This window comes from Ornithorhynchus anatinus, chromosome 4 (genome assembly GCF_004115215.2).
Source record: "Ornithorhynchus anatinus isolate Pmale09 chromosome 4, mOrnAna1.pri.v4, whole genome shotgun sequence".
NCBI classification, from domain to species: Eukaryota; Metazoa; Chordata; class Mammalia; order Monotremata; family Ornithorhynchidae; genus Ornithorhynchus; species Ornithorhynchus anatinus.
This window is the reverse complement of record NC_041731.1, coordinates 42,998,803-43,019,278: the sequence shown is the minus strand read 5'-3', so window position 1 is coordinate 43,019,278 and position 20,476 is coordinate 42,998,803. Positions and strand designations below refer to the sequence as shown.

Genomic DNA, 20,476 nt, shown 5'->3' with positions numbered 1-20,476 from the left:
CAAGAGAAAGACATTAATATGAATAAATAATTTTTAACATATATCTTAAGGATGTGTACATAAATGCTGTGGAGTTGGAGGTGGTGAGAATATCAAATGTCCAAAATTTACAGATCCAAGTGTACAGACGATACAGAATGGAGAGTAGTATTCTGTTTATCAACAAAAGCATTCAGTTCATCTCCCCACTCCTCGAGAACATCCCATGGCTGGCCATCCACCTCTGCATCAAACAAAAACTCCTAATCATTGGCTTTAAACCACTCAGTTTGCCCCATCCTACCTCACCTCACTAATCTACTACAGCCCAGCACACACACTCCGCGCCTCTCACACCACCACGTGCCCCAGTCTCATCTACCTCGCCGCTGACCCCTTTCCCAGATTTCCCCCTTAGCCTGGAACTCCCTCCTAGTCCATATACACCAGTGCACCATTCTCTCTACCTTCAAAGCATTTATTAAGGTCATATATTTTCCCTGATTAAGCCCTCTGTTCCAGCTTGCTCTCCCTTCTGTGTCATCTACGCACTTCAATCTGTGACCTTTGAATATTTGACATTTGCCCCACCCACACCACAGCACTTATGTACATATCTTTAAATCGTATATTATAAATTACTTATTTACACATATTAATGTCTGTCTCTCCATCTTGATTGTAAGCTCATTATGGGCAGGAAATGTGTCTAATTCTGTTGTATTCTCCCAAGTGCTTAGTATAGTGCTCTGCACACAGTAAGCACTCAATATATATGATTGATTGATTGATTGAGAGTGAGCTGGGGAAAAAAGGGCTAAATCAGGGAAGGCCTCTTGGAGAAGATATGACTTTAGTAATGCTTTGAAGGTGAAGAGAGGGGTGATCAAGTGTAAATAGGGAGTTCCAGGCTAGGGGGACGATATGGGAAAGGGGCCAGCGTCACGACAGATGAGACCAGGCACAGTGAGTGTAGCGTGGCTCAGTGGAAAGAGCACGGGTTTTGGAGTCAGAGGTCATGGGTTCGAATCCTGGCTCCGCCACTCGTCAGCTGTGTGACTGTGGGCAAGTCACTTAAGTTCTCTGGGCCTTACTTCCCTCATCTGTAAAATGGGGATTAAGACTGTGAGTCTCACATGGGACAACCTGATTACCCTGTATCTACCCCAGTGCTTAGAACAGTGCTCTGCACATAGTAAGCACTTAACAAATACTAACATTATTATTATTATAATTTTAAAAACATGGTGATGAGAACTAAAATGCTGGTTGGTTCTGTAAACTGAAAACTCCTTGGGGGCAGGGATCATGTTTATCAACTCTGTTGTTTGTACTTTCCCAAGTGCTTAGTACAGTGTTCTGCTCACAGTAAGCACTCAATAAATACCATTGATGGATTGATGCTGAGACAGTGGAAGTGTTATTGTTCAGCTCTTGGTACCAAGTTGGGCTTTTTGAATAATGACGCTACAATGTTCAGCTTGTGATCCTCTCTGCTCTCTCGGCTTACCCACATACATCTATGCATTCATTATAAAGGGAAGAAAAAGCACATCTTTTCCTCATGGCACTCTCCTATATACAAACCACAGAAATACTTTCTCACACATACAAATTATAGGGTGCACACTCCTATATACAAACCACAGAAATAATTTCTCACACATACAAATGATTGGGTCTCCCAGCAGGGGTGGCCACTGAGCTTCAACCTCTAGACATTCAGAACGAGAACCTGTGCAGAGGAATTAATGAAATAACTGGTAGCCTGTGCAGAATCACTCACACTCTCTCTTCCCTGCCAATTATGCTCCTCCTGGGGCATAGAGGGAAACAAGCGGCTAGAGGGCTAGGAGTGTCGCACAGAGCAAAGCCACGTTAGCTTCCGCAGAACCGGGACCACAACAGTCCCAACAGCACGCAACTTCAGCAGAGCCATTATTGGGTTAGAGCAATGGTTCATCCAGGCCAATATTCCGTCTCCATCAATGAGGATAAGATGCCTAGTACGACATTATTCCTAATGATTAGAGATGAGTCAGCAAACATCTCTAATCTCTAACTTGCCCTCTAGTAACTCCATTTGGACCTCTTGTCCATGAATTGATCCAAATCCTTCTTTAATGTATTGATATTTTAAAGTAGCAGAGCTTCTTATGCGGACAAATTCCACGTTTATCACCGTAAAGAAACGTTTCCTTCGATTGGCTTTGAGTCTGCTACGCCTGAGTTACAATGGGTCTTTCCTACGCAGTGTGGTCTAGTGGAAAGAACCGGGGTCTGGGAGTCAGAAGACCTGGGTCTTAATTCCGGCTCCACAACTTGCCTGCTATGGGACTTTGGGCAAGTCGCTTAATTTTTCTGTGCCTCAGTTTCCTCACCTGTAAAATGGTGATTCATTGCTCATTCTCCCTTGTATGAGTTCCATGTGGGCTTTTGTCCAACCATATTATCTTGTAACTACCCAAGTGCTTAGTACAGTGTTAGGCACATAGAAAGTGGTTAATAAATGTCACATTTGTTTGTTCATTTATACTACGTTTCCTGGAAAAATACTCTTTGTGACTGAAAATTTCAATCACGTCTTTCCAGGCTAAAGAGTTCTAACCTTTTCAGTTTGTCCTCATGTAGAACCCCCAATTACCTAGACTGCCCTTCTAAGTACACCCACTTCTCTTATAACATGAAGGTTGTGTTCTGACAAAATCTCACATTCTGGAAAACTTGTGCTAAGGACTTACTTGCCTGTTCTCAGTTTCTTCAAATAACGTGACACCCAGAGCTCAGGCAAGGTGATCTTGATGGGAAAACATTCTCTAATTGTTTTCTCCCTTCTTGAAAAGACTTGTAATGGCAGATCTGTGTGTCCCTTCCCCAACTCTATTCTGTCCTCCCCAAGATAGGGTGACGAAGCGCCCTCCAGCTACCCCGGGACTCCAGGTGTGGGTGCAATGTACCTTTTCATAACGGCAGACTCTTCCTTTGATTCTCTCTGATGATGCCCGGCCTTGCATTGGCCTTCTCAGCTGCTTACTTCTCCCCTCCAAGCTCCACAGCACTTACATACATATCTGTAATTTATTTATATATAGTCTGTCTCCCCCTCTAGATTGTAAGCTCATTGTGGACAGGGACTGTGTCTAGTGTGTTGTCTCCTAAGTACAGTGCCTTGCACACAGCAAGCACTCAATAAATATGATTGACTGAATTGCTGACAAGCCCCAGGAACCCAAATCCCTTGGCATCTGCCCCAAACAATTCACCCGTCTGTCTTTCTGAGCAGCATATCCAAAATCATCGACAGACCCTCAAGGTTACATTTGACGTCGGGATAATAGGACCAGAAGGCAGATCAGAACCCTCAGAAGGTCTGTTCCCCTAAAGGAGTCCTTCTCAGAAGATTGGCTGCTGGGTCAAAGGCCTGACTGAGGGATTGGCCCATCCTACTTTCAGATCTGTGTGCCCAGAGGCAAGAAGTTCCCTCTGTGGAGGGCGGGGGACAGCGAATTATCCTTGCCTGCTACCCAGTAAGTATGATCTCCTATGGATGGTGGTCGTGGTTGACACACCAGTGCCATTTTTTTAAATGGAACTTCTTAGGTGCCTACTATGTGCTAGGCACTGTATTAATCATTAGGGTAGATTTGAAATAATCAGGCTGGACTCAGTCCCTATCCCACATGGGGTTTAGAGTCCAAGTAAGAGGGAGGAACATTTAATCCCCATTTTACAGATGAGGTAATTAAGGAATAGAGAAGAGATGTAATAATGATAATAATATAGTACTCGTTGAGTGCTTACTATGTGCCAAGCACTGTTCTAAGCATTGGGGTAGATAAAGCTAATCAGGTTGGACACACTCCCTGTCCCATATAGGGCTCACACTCTTAATCCCCATTTTACAGATGAGATGACTGAGGATCAGAGAAGTTAAGTGATTTTCTCATGGTCACCCAGCAGACAAGTGGCGAGGCCAGGATTAAAACCTAGGTTTTCTGACTCCCAAGGCCGTGCTCTTTCCACTACGCCATGCTGCTCTTGAGGATGAACTCTCCCTTCAACCAACAGGATGGGAGCACTCAGGCCAGCCGAGGCATTGTTTGCTCTGGCTCCTTCCCTGATGCGGACTCTGCCGTCACTGCATCCGGCCAAACCAAATACTAAAGGAATGGCGGTGAGGGGGGTGGTGTTCTGTCTACCCCTATGGCCTTCCCTTCAGGCTCGTGAAATCCCCAGAAGCAGTAACTCCCTACCCATGACAGCTGCCCTAGGACCTGGGAGCCCCTGGAGCCCTGACCCCGGCATCGGCTGGCCCAGACCCTCAGGAGAAAGCCGATTCCAGGAGTGTTCCTGTTCTAGAGACACAGCTCAGGCGGGGGCTGATCAGAGGCGAACGCTTCCAGGAGAAACATCCGGCTGTGACGTTCCCTCCCTGGGATGGGGCTGAGAAAGACTTTGAGGAGCAGTGGGAGAGGGGAAGTTTTTGCTATTGTATCGGCCCATCCAGCCAGCTGAAGAGCCTCCTTCTCCTCCCACCTTGGCTGAGGGCTTATTTAAAGCCTCTACGACGAATGAAAGCTGAGCTCCCACTGGTGAATCAAAGCAGCAGGTGTCTCTTTCTGGAGGCGGTGGGCACTGTTAGGGGCTGGGATGACACAAACCTAGCCCCGAGTGGAGGCTTTGCAGGCCGAGGAGGCCGCAGGGGCTCGGCTGGAGAGGAGGGGGCTGGGGATGGGTGGGACAGTCTCTCAGGCTCCAACCAGAGCCCCAAAGTTTCTGTCCAAATTCCCGTCGAAGCTCCCGATGAGCACACTGAGGCCGGACCTTCCACTTGAAACTGGCAGAAGGAGGGGGACCCCACCTTCAGCCACCTCTAAAACTCACAATCCCACCAACTGACATTCCAGCTGGTGAGCAGAGTCAGAGACCAGGACCTGACATAGATACCCAGTGTGTGCCTCGGTTTCCCCACTGTTTTCACACCTCCCTGACTCTCCTTCCAACCCACTGAAACCTTACAGCAGAGGTTCGACTTCCTCCCTGTCCCCCAGAGGATCCTGGGCTCTTTGAGGAGAGTCAGAGGATCTGGGTTCTAATTCCAGCTCTGCCACTCGTCTGCTGTGTGATCTTGGAGAAGTTCCTTCACTTCTCTGTGCCTCACTTATCTCATCTGTGGGACAGGGACTGTGTCCAAGACGATTTACTTGTATCTACCCCAGCATTTAGTACATAATAAGGGCCTGACAAACATTGTTATTATTATTATTCTCTGTGCCTTTGTTTCCTCCTCTCTAAAATGGGGATTAAATCCTACTCCCTCCTACTTAGCCTGTGAGCTCTGTGTGGGACAGGGCCTGTGTTCAACCTGATAATCTTGCATCTATCCTAGTCCTCAGTACAGCGCTTGGCCCATAGTAAGGGCTAAATAAATACCCTTATTATTAGAAGGGTTAGGGTCAGAAAAGGCTATCTGTAATATTATCGGTCTAAGGGAGAGCAGGGAGGGCTGGAAAACATTCCTCTCCCTAGAGGTGGGAGTCCCTCCCCGCCAGTCACCCCAGAAAAGCAATCACGGCCACATCAAGGGTCACTTTAAACATAAAGAAGCTGGTGCCCCCTTCTGGTAAGATCGAAGGCATATCTAGCCCTCCACTCCCGAAGGTCGGTCGTTTAATCCCCCTGATTCTAGTTGCTGACCCTGTGCAGAGGTTGTCATTTCCTGAATTCCTGATAAGAACGCATTTTGAGAGTTCATCACTCCGTATTATTATTATTTATAGCATTTGTTAGGCACGTTGGGCCAAGCATTGTAATAGTAAGTGTTGGGTAAAGGTACAAAGGTAACTCAGACAAGTCCTCTTGGGATCAAGAAAGCACAATAATTGACTCTGCTTCCTTTTCAATAAATTCTGTTTGCTTGGCTTCTACCTGCCTTTCTTCTACACTTTAACAAGATTATTGGTACGGATTTTCAGACCTCCAAAGGCATAATTAAATTATTAATGTCCTCTCCACACTCACAGCCTTCTTAATCACAACAACTATAACAATAGTAATTGTATTTGTTAAGCATTTACTATGTGCCAAGAATTGCAATAGGCATTAGGGTAAATACAAGATAATCAGGTCAGCCACAGTCTCTGTCCCACATGGGGCTCACAGTCTAAATAGGGGGGAGAACAGATATTGAATCTCCATTTTACAGATGAGGACACTGAAGTACAGGGAAGTTAAGTGACCTGCTCTAGGCCTCACAGCAGGCAAGTAGCAGAGTTGGAATTAGAACCCAGGTCCCATGACTTCCAGGTCTGTGATCTTTCCACTAGGCCACACTGCTTCTCCACTTCCATACACATCTGAGAAGCAGCGTGACTCAGTGGAAAGAGCACGGGCTTTGGAGTCAGGGCTCATGAGTTCGAATCCCAGCTCTGCCACTTGTCGGCTGTGTGACTGTGGGCAAGTCACTTAACTTCTCTGTGCCTCAGTTTCCTCATCTGTAAAATGGGGATTAAGACTGTGAGCCCCACGTGGGACAACCTGATTCCCCTATGTCTACCCCAGCGCTTAGAACAGTGCTCGGCACATAGTAAGCGCTTAACAAATACCAACATTATTATTATTATTATTATTATTATCTTTTCTCCCCCTTCTACAGACGCTGTTCCACAGAAATTTATGATTGATGATTCAATCGGCAAGGTGGCCACTAGTAGCCAAAACACCTGTGTTGACAGTAGGCTACAGTCTCAATACTGGGTGCCTGGAAGACTATTATTTTTCCTGGAGAATTGTTTAGGGAAATAGTCCACATACTGTAAGGAGAGAGGCACATTCCGATCTGAACTGAGATTACAACTCAAACTGGAGTCACCTCATTGTCTTGCAATTTCAAGTTTTGTTTGCACTTGAATTCTGCTGGTGGCTTTCTCAACTCCATGAAAGAAAGTTTTTCTAAAACAAAATCAATATCCTTATGTGTTATTAAATCTTATCAAAATACTAAGAGGAGAACTAAGAGCAAAATTGGGATGGTTCAAATTTTTGCCCAGGTGGACTCTGGGCATTTTGTCTTACTGGACACTAATAATAATGATGATAATGGTATTTATTAAGCACTTATTTTGGGCCAGGTACTATACTAAGTTCTGAGGTAGACACAAGGAAATCAAGTTGGACACAGTCCCTTTCCCAAATGGGACGCCCACTCTTAATCCCCTAGAACCATACCTTGATAACTTTAATGAAAGAATAATAGTAATGTATAATTAATTATAATGGAATTTGTTAAACGCTTACTATGTGCCAAGCACTGTTCTAAGTGCCGGGGTAGAAACAAGGTAATCAGGTTACCTCATGTGAGACTCACAGTCTTAATCCCCATTTTACAGATTATGTAATTGAGGTCCAGAGAAATTAAGTGGACCGCCCAAGGTCACACAGCAGATAAGTGGCAGAGCTGGGATTAGAACCCATGTCCTCTGACTCCCAAGCCTGTGCTCTTTCCACTAAGTCTCGCAGCTTCTCAATGGATCTATCCAGCATGCGCTACTGGATAGAGCATGGGTCTGGGAGTCAGAAGGACCTAGGTTTTAATCCTGGCTCCACTACCTGTCCGCTGTTGACTTTGGGCAAGTCACCTCACTTATCTGTGCCTCAGTTACCTCATCTGTAAAATGGGGATTACGACTGTGAGCCCCATATGGGATATGGACTGTGTCCAACCTGATTAGATTGTGTCTACTCCAATGCTTAGTACAGTGCCTGGCATATAGTAAGTGCTTAACAGATACCATAAAAAATATTTACAGGGGACTAGTCTGGGGCCATGAGGGCAGTGGGTGGAGAGAAGAGACCTGTGAAGCCTGGGGTGGGGGATGGGGGGCTTAAAAGAGACATTGGGCTTGGTTGCGAAATGGAAGGTACTGATGGTCTTGCTATAGATGTAGGCCTGGTGGCAAAGAGGAAATGGGGTTTCAGCCCAGACTCTGACTGTTGTTTTTTTCACCTCGACAGGCCAGTAAGGCCTTCCTCTCTCCAGGCCCAACCTGCCCTCATCGCTAACTTCCAAGAGGTGCCTTCTCAATTTTATCTACACTAGCCTCATGAGCCAGGAGCCCTGTGATTGGAACTGATTCCCCTTCCCAACCTCATGAATAAGTAATAACTCAGGATTTATTAATCATCTTTTGCAGCTCCTGATGCTTCTCCTTCCATGATTTATAGTCCATCAAATAAATTTGCCCATTATATTTCAAACCCGGCACGCGGCCTTTCTGCCTTTTAATAATATATCTGTTCTTCTGTTCCACCTCCCCTGAGAAATTGAAAACGCCGCTCCAGCACAGAAGCGAGGAGAGGGCCGATGGTGCAGAATTACAAGCGTTCATTCAAAAAAAAAATCCATCTGGGGCAGATCGCAAAAACAGGAGTCACCTCTGGTGAGATGTCTTTCTCTTGGCTCCTGGGGTGTGTGTGTGGGAGTGTGGGTGCGTGCACATGTAGGGGGAGGAGGAGGGAAGAGAGAAAGAGAGCAGAGAGACCTCAACTGGAGCTGGCCCAGAAGTCAGTACAGTGGAGAAAGCAGAGCAACCAGGACCTGAGGCTAGTGCAGACAACAAACTATCACTCCCACAGACAGGCACCTGGAACTACTGTGGCATAGTTTTTTTAACTTTATTCTCCAGTTACTCAAATGACTCAAATAACTGAGGTCCAGATAACCAGCTACCTCCTCTGTGAGTCAAAAGACACTTCACTTTAGCCCCAGTCTCAAAGTACATCCAGCTGGGATATTCTTAGCCCCTGACAGCTGCCAAGAGGCTCACATGGTGGATACTTAAGTAAGAGGCAGGGGGTCCCTCTCTACTCCCTCTCTCTGGGGGCCTAGGATGGGATACCCCTCATGCCTAGGGCTCACAAACCGCCCCCTGACGGAGAGTCCACCCCTACACCTCAAGGAGGAGTTGCCAACCCGGTGCCTAGGTAGATCTGAGATGAAGTCTTGGGTGCCCTGCAAACTTCATGGAATCTTGAAGGCAGGAGTTCTGGATACCCACAGACTGTGGGGGATGGGAGGGGAGCAGATCTAATTCTTCTGTAGGTAGAAGCCCTCTAGGCACCTTATGCCTTTAGAAACAACCCAGATCACACATTTTATGGAGAAGATGCTGACTGGCTAGCCTCTCTACTGGCTGAGGACTGATGGACATAATACACAAAGCAAGAGAGATTTCAGTCAGACATATGAGAGAACTTCCTGACTGACTGGGTGGTGAAACTCCTGAAAGGTTATGGCACCTCCATTCCTGGAGATCTTTGAGAAAAGAACAGAATTCCACTCCTCTTGGATGTTTTACTACTTTGCCTATTCAAAGGCAGGGGGTTTGCCCAGGTCACTCCTCAAAGCTCTGTTGAGTTCTGGGATTCTTATAAATAACCAAAATGGCAACTCATCAGTCAGTCAGTGTTCTTTATTGAGCACTTAATATGTGCAGACCACTGTACTAAGTACTTGGGAGGGTACAACAGAATTGGGAGACATTCCCTGCCCACAAAGTGCTTACAGTCTAGAGGAGGTGACAGTTATTAGCATAAATAAATTACAGATATGTATATAAGTGCTGTGGAGCTGGGGATGGGTGAATATCAAGTGATTAAAGGGTACAGATTCCAGCACAAAGGAAGAGGAAGTAGGAGAAGAGAGGGCTTAATTGGAGAAGACATCTTGGAGGAGATGTAATATTAATAAGGCTTTGAAGGTAGGGAGAGTGGTGGTCTGTTGTATGTGGAAGTGGAAGGCATTCCCGGCCATTGGGAGGATGTGGGCAAGGGACCACGATGGGTTTAAACCCTCCATGTGACCTTACCACACCGTTAACCCAGGGGGAGTGAGATGGAATACTTGTCTCAGGTGTATATTCTTTTGGCATCCTTATCAACAGAGCTAAGGCATTGTCTGCTCCTCCCTGGGCCAAGCAATAATGCTGTCACACCCCCTTCCTCCTTCTCCTTCCAGAACAGAGACCCATGAGGAAATCGTTCCACCCAAGGTAATGGCCCAGAGGGGAGGTGTCTAGGGTAGTCATTCATCTCGTTGTACACTGAGCAGTCTGGTTTTCAGGCCGTCTGCCCCCGATCCAGTACTGAGAAGGCCCGGGTGCCTTTATGTCTGGAATTTTCACTTTAAAACACTCAATCTCCTTCCCTGCCAAGTCTTGCAGCTCAGAAGCAGCGCTGTATTCCCAGAGACCTGGGAGGGCAATGACTCTGAAGTAACGGGAATGGGGAGGGAGGAGTGTCAGAGGTCTCTGCAGTCCCTCTCATGTCTCTTTAGGCAACATAAATGAGCGCCTTTTGCTTCCGGATCGGCAAAGATGTCCGCTATTCTCTACTGTCATCAGTGGCCACCCAACTGGTGTCCACCAGCTACCTACAGGATGGACGGTGGTGTTCTGCCTGGGAGTGCCCGGTCACTGCCTGGCCTGGCCGACAGCCCCAATGCCCCACAGCCACTCTGGGCTCTACAGACACCGAAATCTGGATTCCAACATGATGGTTGGGATGGGGGGGGAGGGGAGTTTCCAATTTTGAAGGGGAGATTGATTTCTTCCTTCTCTGCTAGCTCGGGGAAGGGAGGGAGGCAGAGGGATGGCAGGCAAGAGGAGAGCTCAGTTGGCTGCCCGCCAAAGCCCACTCTCCTCAGTCACTTGGGCTTAGATCAGCCTCCGTCCGAGGGAAACTTTCTGCTTATACTTACAGTTTCCGTAGCAACCGCATTTCTTCTTTTGTATGGATTTTTTTTCCAGTCAGTTTCCCTTCCTTAACAAGTGAATTTCTCTTTCTCTGTTTAAAAAATAGGGATAGAGAAAGAAAATCTAAAGGCAGCAAAAGGAAGGAGAAAGCACCAGTTACCAGGGGCAGTTCAGTTACTTCCAAGGTCTCTGGTAGGAGGAGAGCCAGCTGATGTCTTAGCAGTGAAGGGGACCTTAATTGGGCTGCAGAGAAGGAGAGAGCAGAGGGGCTTGGGAGGATGTTTGAACAACCACCAACTGAAAGAGGCAGCGCTGGTGGCCTTGGCCCCACAGGCCAAGAAGTGTTCTTTTTGAGGTGCCCTCTCCACATTTTCTCCCTCTCGCTACCCAGTAATGGAAGACAGGGTGCAGCGGGCTTAAAGTCCTCAGGGTTCTGTTCCCAGAAATTCATCTAGGCCTTTCTCTGGAGGAACAGAGCCCCACCCTGGTGTTTCTGGCCTCAGCCTCACAAAGAGGCTTTTTGGGGAAATACCTGAACCACCAAATTTCCACATTCCATGATTAGACTGCAACATTTTCTTACTTGAAGCTTGCTTTATTTTAAGCCCCTTCCAATTTTGTTTGCCCATTCTTCCCCAGGCCTGGACTCCTTGTAACCAACGAGGACCTCTGCTTTTGATTCTTTTTTCTAGCCTGGGTGAGGAAAAATAGGGGGAAACATGCTGAGGGAGGAAGAGAGGGTTAGTGGGGAGAGAAACACACCCTCCCATCTGCGTCACCTATGCAGTTAGCTGTGCACCCTTTAAGTACTTTACTAATCACCCCAATCCCACGGAATTTATGTATACATCCTTATTCTCTATTTCCCCTATATGTCAATATCTGTCACCCCTATAGACTATTAGCTCCGTGTGGGCAGAGATCACATCTACCAACTCTGTAGTACTGACTTTTCCAAGGGTTTAGTACAAAGCTCTGCATATAGTAAGCATTCAACAAATACCACTGATTGGTTGATTAATCAGTTCTTCCAAGGGTGAAGGACGCAGAGAGGGGCTAGGCAGTGTCCAACGTGAAGCTCTCTGTGGGGTGGGAATGTCTCTGCTTATTATGTTGTACTCTCCCAAGAGCTTACTAAAGTGATCTGCACATAGTAAGCGCTCAATAAATATGATTGAATGAATGAATTAATGAATGAACACAAACAGGTCCACCCACCTGTGGTTGTCAGGGAAACCCCCTCATTGGCTTTAAAGCACTCAATCACCTTGCCCCCTCCTTCCTCCTCTTGCTACTCCCCTTCCTCAACCCAACCCACATATTACTTCTTTAATACTAACTTTCCCACTGTGCCTCAGTCTCGTCTATCTCGCCGCCAACCCCTCACCCAGGTCCTGCCTCTGGCCTGGAATGCACTCCCTCCTGAAATCTGACAGACAACTACTCTCCCCCCATTCAACTGAAGGGACATCTCCTGCAAGAGGCCTTCCCTGACTAAGGTCCTGGCTTTCCTCTTCTCTCACTCCCCTCTGCATAGCCCTGATTTGCTCCCTTTGTTCTTCCCCATTCCCAGCCCCACAGCACTTATGTATATATCTGTAATTTATTTATATCAATGCCTGTCTCCCTCCGTCCTAGACTGTAAGTTCAATGTGGGCAGGGAATCTGTCTGTTTATAGTTGTACTGTACTCTCCAAAACGCTTAGTACATTGCTCTGTACCCAGTAAACAGTCAATAAATGCAACTGAATGAATGAAAACCCAGGACAGCTGGACTCTGATTGTCTCTGGGACAATGTGACAGAATCCCAAATCCTAGGGCTGGGAAAGTAGTCAAGAGGCTACTAGGGTGGCCTAGTGGATAGAGTGGCCTTGGAGTCAGAGGACCTGGGTTCTAATCCCAGCTCCACCACTGGTCTGCTGTGTGACCCTGGACAAGTCACTTATCTTCTCTGTGCTTCGGATTCCTCATCTGTAAATAATGATTAAATCCTCCTCCGACTTAGACCCTGAGCCCCATGTAGGATAGGAACTGTGCCCAAGCTGATTATTTTGGATCTACCCCAGAGCTTAGAAAAGAGCTTGACACATCGGAAGCACTTAACAAAATACCATTTAAAAAATGTCTGATCCAATCCCCTGCCTCCAGGCAAATGGATGCCTTTTTTTCCCCTATCCTTCAGGGATAGGAATTCCACAACCGCTGATCATCTCAGCAGCGTTAAAATACACCAAGGGAGAGTTCAGTCAGACATAAGTAAAAACTACCTGGCTGTTATGAGGATTAAAGTCCATTTTCTCTTATTTTGTCCTTTATGGACATGGAAAAGTCATCAAAGCACCTCCCATAAAGGTTCTTCCTGGACTTGAATTCTCCCTCCTTCCCCTCCCCCTCTTACCTGGCTAGAAGGTGTCTGTCCTAGTCTTAATCACCACTGGGGAAAGCGACTCTGTGTCTTCTGAGGGTCACCAGCCCCCATGAAACCAGATCCGTTTCCAAAAGCTGGTCTGGGGAATCTGGGAAATCCAGAAATTGGACTCCAGGAGCTATATGAGGAAGTGGGAGTTTGGTGTGGACAGTCAGCACAGGCATGACTTGAGTCTTTAGAGTGCCATACCACAGGCCCCATTGAAAGACTGCTGGAGGAACTGCTAGTGCAAACAGGTGGTTGTACCAGGGCCCCAGGTTGTGTTTTGTATTCTTCCAGAAATAGCGGCCTGTTATCCACTCACAAAGTACAACCATGAGCACGCATGCAATTCCCCACTCTACTCCCCTCCACACACACATACACTCCTTTCTGGAAGAATCTTACTTCGGAGGATTTCAAACAAGCCTCCCCTTAGGCTTGCAGGTAGGTTTTCTCCTTCATTACTTCCACCCTTCCAAAGAAAGAGCAGCCACAGAATCAGGCCAGGATAGATGAACAGGGCAGGGAGAGGCTGAAGGGATGGACTTTGTGTGACTAGTCAGGGGAGATGGTGACCTTCAGAATTTGCCTTCCAGCGACCCAGGGATAGGGTCCAACACGAGAGGTTTAATTTTCAAATACCCTGGCTCCGTCTCCCCTGAAGGAACTGACTGATTGAGCCATTCATTCATTATTCCCCAACCCTGAGTGCCCACCCTGCTCCTCTTCACCCTTCCACATCCCTTCTCTCATTCAAAGTCCTACCAAACCCCTTCTCCCACACAACCAGACGCTTCCTCCAGGAAGCCTTCCCAGAAAACACATTCACCTGACCTGGTCATACCACCACTCCTGCTAACTCAGGATGATCCTGTCTCTCTGTACATCTTTTGGATTGCTGCTATTTGTACTCCTGAGTTTCACGGCCCTGCACTTACCCTCTCTATGTGATTGTAGCCATGTCTATCGCTGGGTTGGAAGAACTCCCCCAAATCCTTCTTCTGTATCCACAGGAGAGGACTAGGATGGATGGACAGATGGGGACACACACACACACACACACACACACACACTCCATCCCATCTCCCCTTCCACTAATAAGTTTCCAGAGAGACCAAACCCATAAATCTCTCCATAAGAACGACCCCCTCACTCTTCTTGCATAGAGGACTCGATTGCTTATACTTAATTTATTATACTCAATTGCTTTCCCCACCTGTTATTTATCTTAAGGTCTGTCTCCCCTAGTAGATCCTAAGCTCCTTGAGGGCAAGGAATCATGTCTACTTACTCTAATATACTCCCCCAAGTGCTTCATCTGTTCTGTGCACAGAATAAGCAATCAAACATTCCAAAGACTGATTGATTTAGGGTGACCTTGCACAAGAGGAGAATGCTTGAGGCAGCGGTGGGGGGTAAAGACTGCCAAGGAATTTCAGAGACAGAACAGATAAGACTGAGCTGGGCTCAGGACCAAGCATCCTTTCAGTGGGGTTAACAATGCCACTGGAACCTGGTCACAGTAGGTGTCTGGATAATAGTCTGTCTGGCTCCAGGGGTTTTACTGAAGAGTTTTCATTCAGCCATGGTTCTCGCAAGCTCACTCAACATTAGGGAAGCAGCGTGGCTCAGTGGAAAGAGCCTGGGCTTCGGAGTCAGAGGTCATGGTTTCGACTCCCGGCTCTGCCACTTGTCAGCTGTGTGACTGTGGGCAAGTCACTTAACTTCTCTGTGCCTCAGTTACCTCATCTGTAAAATGGGGATTAACTGTGAGCCTCACATGGGACAACCTGATTACCTTGTATCTACCCCAGCGCTTAGAACAGTGCTCTGCACATAGTAAGCGCTTAACAAATACCAACATTATTACTTCTGATAAACATGTTGAACCTGGTGGAGGGGAAAGGATGGGAGGGGGAGAAGGAAGATGAGGAAGAAGGGAAGGGGGGCAGGGGGAGAGGAGAAATAAGACAAAGAGAGGACGACTGAGCTGAGGATAGAAAGGGAGGGTGGGGCAGAGATCGTTAGTTTTATGGTAATTTTAAGTGCTTTCTATGAGCCAGTCACTGTGCTAAGTTTTGGGTCAGTTACAAGCCAATCAGGCTGGACACAGTCCATGTCCCATATAGGGCTCATAGTCTTAATTCCCATTTTACAGATGAGGTAACTGAGGCACAGAGAAGTTAAGTAACATGTTCAAGATCAAGATGCTTGGTTCTTGACTCCCAGGCCCATGCTCTATCTACTAGGTAATCCTACTTTAACGTCTGGTTTACCAGTGGTCTAGTTCACAACGCTGGGTTTAAGGGCAGGAATAAATGCGACTCCATGGCTGCCGTGTGACTTTTACCCTCTCAGGGGCCTCAGATTCTCCCTGAAAGAACAGAATGCAAGCAACTTGTCCCTGCCTGACCTAACAGGCATGCTGGAAAGATTAATAAGAGAAAAACCGACAGCAGGCATAGCGCTGGCTGGCCATTCCTCGGGGCTAGAGACATGGGTCCGCACCAGACAGCTTCTGTAAAATCATTTTACCTCCCAATTCTAGGATTCTTGCCTTCAGCCAGAACTAACCCCAGGTCATCTCCTATGGAGGGCCATCTCTCTCGGGTTTATCAAGGGTTCATAGGATGGAGACTCTAGAATCTTCCCGAAAAAAAAAAATGCCCGTCTTAGGGAAATTTGGACCTGTACCTCTATGCTGTGTTCACTCTCTGGGCATTCTCGAGCAGTGCCGGGCCAGCTCCTATGCCCAGTGCCACAGAATCTATGGGAGAACAGGGTGAGGTCCAACCAAGGTTAAGATGGATCCACAGTGTGACTACTACAGCACTGACCACTTGGCCTTTGGTTTCTCGATTTTTGAGAATGAATAATTTAACGATGGCATTTCCTAAGCACTTTCGGTGTGTTAAGCATTGGGAAAGATTCAAAGTTAACAGATCAGGCACAGTTCCTCTCCCACAGGGACCCTTGGGACTGGGATCAGAAAGACTGGGTTCTAATCCTAACTCCCTCATTTGTCTGCTGTGTGACCTTCGGCAAGTCACTTCACTTTCCTGTGTCTCAGTTACCTCATCTGTAAAATGAGGATTAAGACTGTGAGCCCCATGTGGGCAAGTCATTTCACTTCACTCTGTCTCAGTTACCTCATCTGTAAAATGAGGATTAAGACTGTGAGCTCCACGTGGGACATGGACTGTGTCCAACCTGATTAGCTCTCCTAGACCCCCTCCAATCTGGCTTCCATCCCCTCCACTCTACTGAGACTGCTCTCTCTAAGGTCACCCATGACCTCCTTCTTGCCAAATCCAATGGCTCCTACTCCATTCTGATCCTCCTTGACCTCTCTGCTGCCTTTGACACTGTTGACCATCCCCTCCTCCTCCATACCTTATCTCACCTTGGCTTCACAGACTCTGTCCTCTCCTGGTTCTCCTCTTACCTCTCTGGCCGATCATTCTCGGTCTCCTACGCTGGAGCCTCCTCCCCCTCCCATCCTTTAACTGTTGGAGTTCCTCAAGGGTCAGTTCTTGGCCCTCTTCTGTTCTCCATTTACACTCACTCCCTCGGTGAACTCATCCGCTCTCACGGCTTTGACTACCATCTCTACGCAGATGACACGCAGATCTACATCTCCGCCCCGTCCTCTCCCCCTCCCTTCAGGCTCGCATCTCCTCCTGCCTCCGGGACGTCTCCACCTGGATGTCGGCCCGCCACCTAAAACTCAACATGAGCAAGACTGAGCTCCTCATCTTCCCTCCCAAGCCCGGTCCGCTCCCAGACTTCTCCATCACCGTGGATGGCACGACCATCCTTCCCGTCCCGCAGGACTGCAATCTCGGTGTCATCCTTGACTCGTCCCTCTCGTTCACCCCACACATCCTATCCGTTACCAAGACCTGCCGGTTTCACCTCTACAATATCGCCAAGATCCGCCCTTTCTTCTCCACCCAAACGGCTACCTTACTAGTACGGGCTCTCGTTATATCCCGGCTAGACTACTGTGTCAGCCTTCTCTCTGACCTCCCTTCCTCCTCTCTCGCCCCGCTCCGGTCTATTCTTCACTCCGCTGCCCGGCTCATCTTCCTGCAGAAACGATCTGGGCATGTCACTCCCCTTCTTAAACAACTCCAGTGGTTGCCTATCGACCTCTGCTCCAAACAAAAACTCCTCACTCTAGGCTTCAAGGCTCTCCATCACCTTGCCCCTTCCTACCTCTCCTCCCTTCTCTCTTTCTACCGCCCACCCCGCACGCTCCGCTCCTCTGCCGCCCACCTCCTCGCCGTCCCTCGGTCTCGCCTATCCCGCCGTCGACCCCTGGGTCACGTCCTCCCGCGGTCCTGGAACGCCCTCCCTCCTCACCTCCGCCAAACTGATTCTCTTTCCCTCTTCAAAACCTTACTTAAAAATCACCTCCTCCAAGAGGCGTTCCCAGACTGAGCTCCTCTTCCCCCTCTACTCCCTCTGCCATCCCCCCTTTACCTCTCCGCAGCTAAAGCCTCATTTTCCCCTTTTCCCTCTGCTCCTCCACCTCTCCCTTCCCATCCCCACAGCACTGTACTCGTCCGCTCAACTGTATATATTTTCGTTACCCTATTTATTTTGTTAATGAATTGTACATCGCCTTGATTCTATTTAGTTGCCATTGTTTTTACGAGATGTTCTTCCCCTTGACGCTGTTTAGTGCCATTGTTCTTGTCTGTCCGTCTCCCCCGATTAGACTGTAAGCCCGTCAAACGGCAGGGACTGTCTCTATCTGTTGCCGACTTGTTCATCCCAAGCGCTTAGTACAGTGCTCTGCACATAGTAAGCGCTCAATAAATACTATTGAATGAATGAATTAGCTTGTATCTACCCCAGCACTTAGAACGGTGCCTGGCACATAGTAAGTGCTTAACAATAATATAAATCTTTTATCCCCATTTTACAAATGAGCGAGCGGAGACCCTGAGAGGTCAAGGGATTGACCAGGCCAGTGGTAGAACTGGGACTAGAACCCAGGCCTCCTAATGTCCAGTCCTGAGCTCTTTTCATTAGTCTGTGGCTCTTGAAACTCACTGCCCGCTATAAGCCACTAGGGGACCTCTGAGCCCCATGGAATGATGGGTTCCACCATCCAATCCCCTGCCTTGGGTCCTCAGCAGACCGCCTATCACTTACACTCTGCTGTCAACTCTTGGCAAAGAGGAAGAGGGCCCACTTGCTAGACTAGCACTAGTCAGAAAAAAAAAAGAATCAGACAGCAGACTTTTAAAAAAAGTAATTAAAGCCATAAACATGATGTCGCTTATTCTCTTGTACTCAGTTTCTGTGGGCATCAGGGTTTCTAGAGGGCTGGGTTTGTATGCATTAGGTCTAGTGAGGTGAGGAGGAAGAGTCACTGGAAATAAATCAGATGGCAAGGAGGAGAAGAGGAGTATGAAGGAATGAAATCACCATTGAGAAAGCTGCCCCAGAGCCGTGGGGACTTCAGGGCACCTGCTCCTTTGAGAATCTTTGACTAGAGGGGGGTGTGGGGAGGGTGTATGTCCTCCAAAGGACTACAGTTGGTCCCTATTTCCATGGAGAAGTGCCCGAGTTTGGGACTTGAAGATACCAGCCACCAGGCCACACATTATAGCCACTGCTTGGTGCTTTGCGACAGCCACATTCACCTTAGCTCTCATGGGCACTGACACTGGGGAGTGGAGGAGGGAATGAGGAGCCCCAACGCAGAACCCTACTAATGTAGGAGGCGGCACTGCAAATTTCATGGGTCGGGGGAAATTTTCATGACCCTCCCATGGCTGATTTTGTCCCTGGAAAAGCTTGAGCTCTTGATTTGGATTTCTGAGTAAAACACAGCCCTGAAGAAGAGCACCAAAGAAGTGTCAAAGGGGTACAAATTAAAAAAAATCAATAATGGAAGATGATTCCATCCTTGTGAGCCTGACCTGGCTTCACTGCTGGGAGGAATTTGACTGTGCCCCATTTAAACTTCTCCTCTGCAATACCAACACCAGGCCGCAAAATGCAATTTCCACAGTAAATATTTTCTCACTTTCAACGGGTTCAGCTTAGAGGTTTTATTGTTCAACTCCCAACATTCGTCTCCGAGATGCAGTGCGAGCACTTGGAACAACTTTTTAGAAAAGATGCAGCTGAGTGGGGGTGGGGCAGGGTTGTGAGCAAAGCAGGGGAAAAACCTTTCTTCCTTGGAGCCAATTTTTACTGGGCCCTGAAGAGTACTTGATTCTTTGAGGGTGGTCACTCAATGGTAGTAGTAATCACCCTCATCAACAGTCAGTGGCATTTATTGAGCGCTTACTGTGTGCAGAGCACTACATTGAACACTTGGGAGAGTATACAACAATAGAGTTGGTAAACATGTTCCCTGCTCATGACAAGCTTACAGTCTAAAGGGGGAGACAGGCATTAATATAAATAGCTTGATACAGTGCACTGTACTAGGTGTTTGGGAAGTACAGAATAAAGAAGTGACACGATCCCTGCCCAAAGGGAGCTTCCACTTGAGACAGTTTTCTGTTCAAAAGTGTATGGAAGTCAGAGGATGGGAGGTAGAGAGAAAAACAATGCTGAAAAACCAACTTTGTTTGATGAACAAAACCTGGTCTGTGGTGTAGCAAGATCCTCTGGCTTGGTTGTAAAGGGGCCAGATGAAGAGAACTGAGGCATGTTCACATGCCTTTCCCACAGGCCTAATTGACATACAGCTGCTGCAAACCCACTTGTTTCCATTCACCCCGAATCCACGGCCCCAGCTTTTCTAGGCCCCGCTCCTGTTCTCCAAATTCAGCCACATCCTCTGTCCTCCCCCAACTCTTCTCCCCCTTGATGGCTATGAGGCAGACTGCGGGAAGGTTCATTTTCTACCCGCATACACATTCACTCACTGACACTTTTATTACCTCTGCCACAAGACGAACTCCCTTTCAGAAAATCTGGACAAGGAGGGGTCCAAATGCAACTCCTTGAGGCATGCCCCTACTGTTTGCTCACTGAGCCTAAGTTAAGAAAGGATCTCACCGAGAATGACACCCCTAGAAAACCAACATTTTCTCAGGGTCTCTGGGATTGGAACAGCCCTGCTGGCTGGAGAACTGTCGTGTCACTGAGAAGTAAGTCAGAAAGCCAAAGAAGAGAGGCCTACAGACTCCCACATAATCTCTTAAAGGACCACTTGGGCTGGAGATCTACCTGTAGCCTGAAATAGTAATAATAATAATAATAATTACTATAATTATAATAATAATGGTATTTAAGTGCTTAGTATTTGTCAAGCACTGTACTAAGCACTGGGGTAGATATAAGATAATAAGGTCCTACATGAGA

The 20,476-nt window shown here is 47.5% G+C and overlaps 1 protein-coding gene across 2 annotated transcripts in view; it reads right to left on the bottom strand.

Moving 5' to 3' along the window:
* Positions 1–20,476, bottom strand: part of LOC100081752 (DAB2 interacting protein) — a 349,972-nt gene that overhangs the window by 253,888 nt on the left and 75,608 nt on the right. Inside the window, exon 1 of one of the 2 annotated variants that reach the window (XM_029062227.2) lies at positions 10,736–10,810. The exons of the other annotated variant lie outside the window; for it this stretch is intronic. The gene's annotated coding sequence lies outside the window, so the exon portion shown is untranslated. Of the gene's footprint in view, positions 1–10,735; positions 10,811–20,476 lie in introns of those variants that run through there. 2 annotated transcript variants of the gene reach the window in all.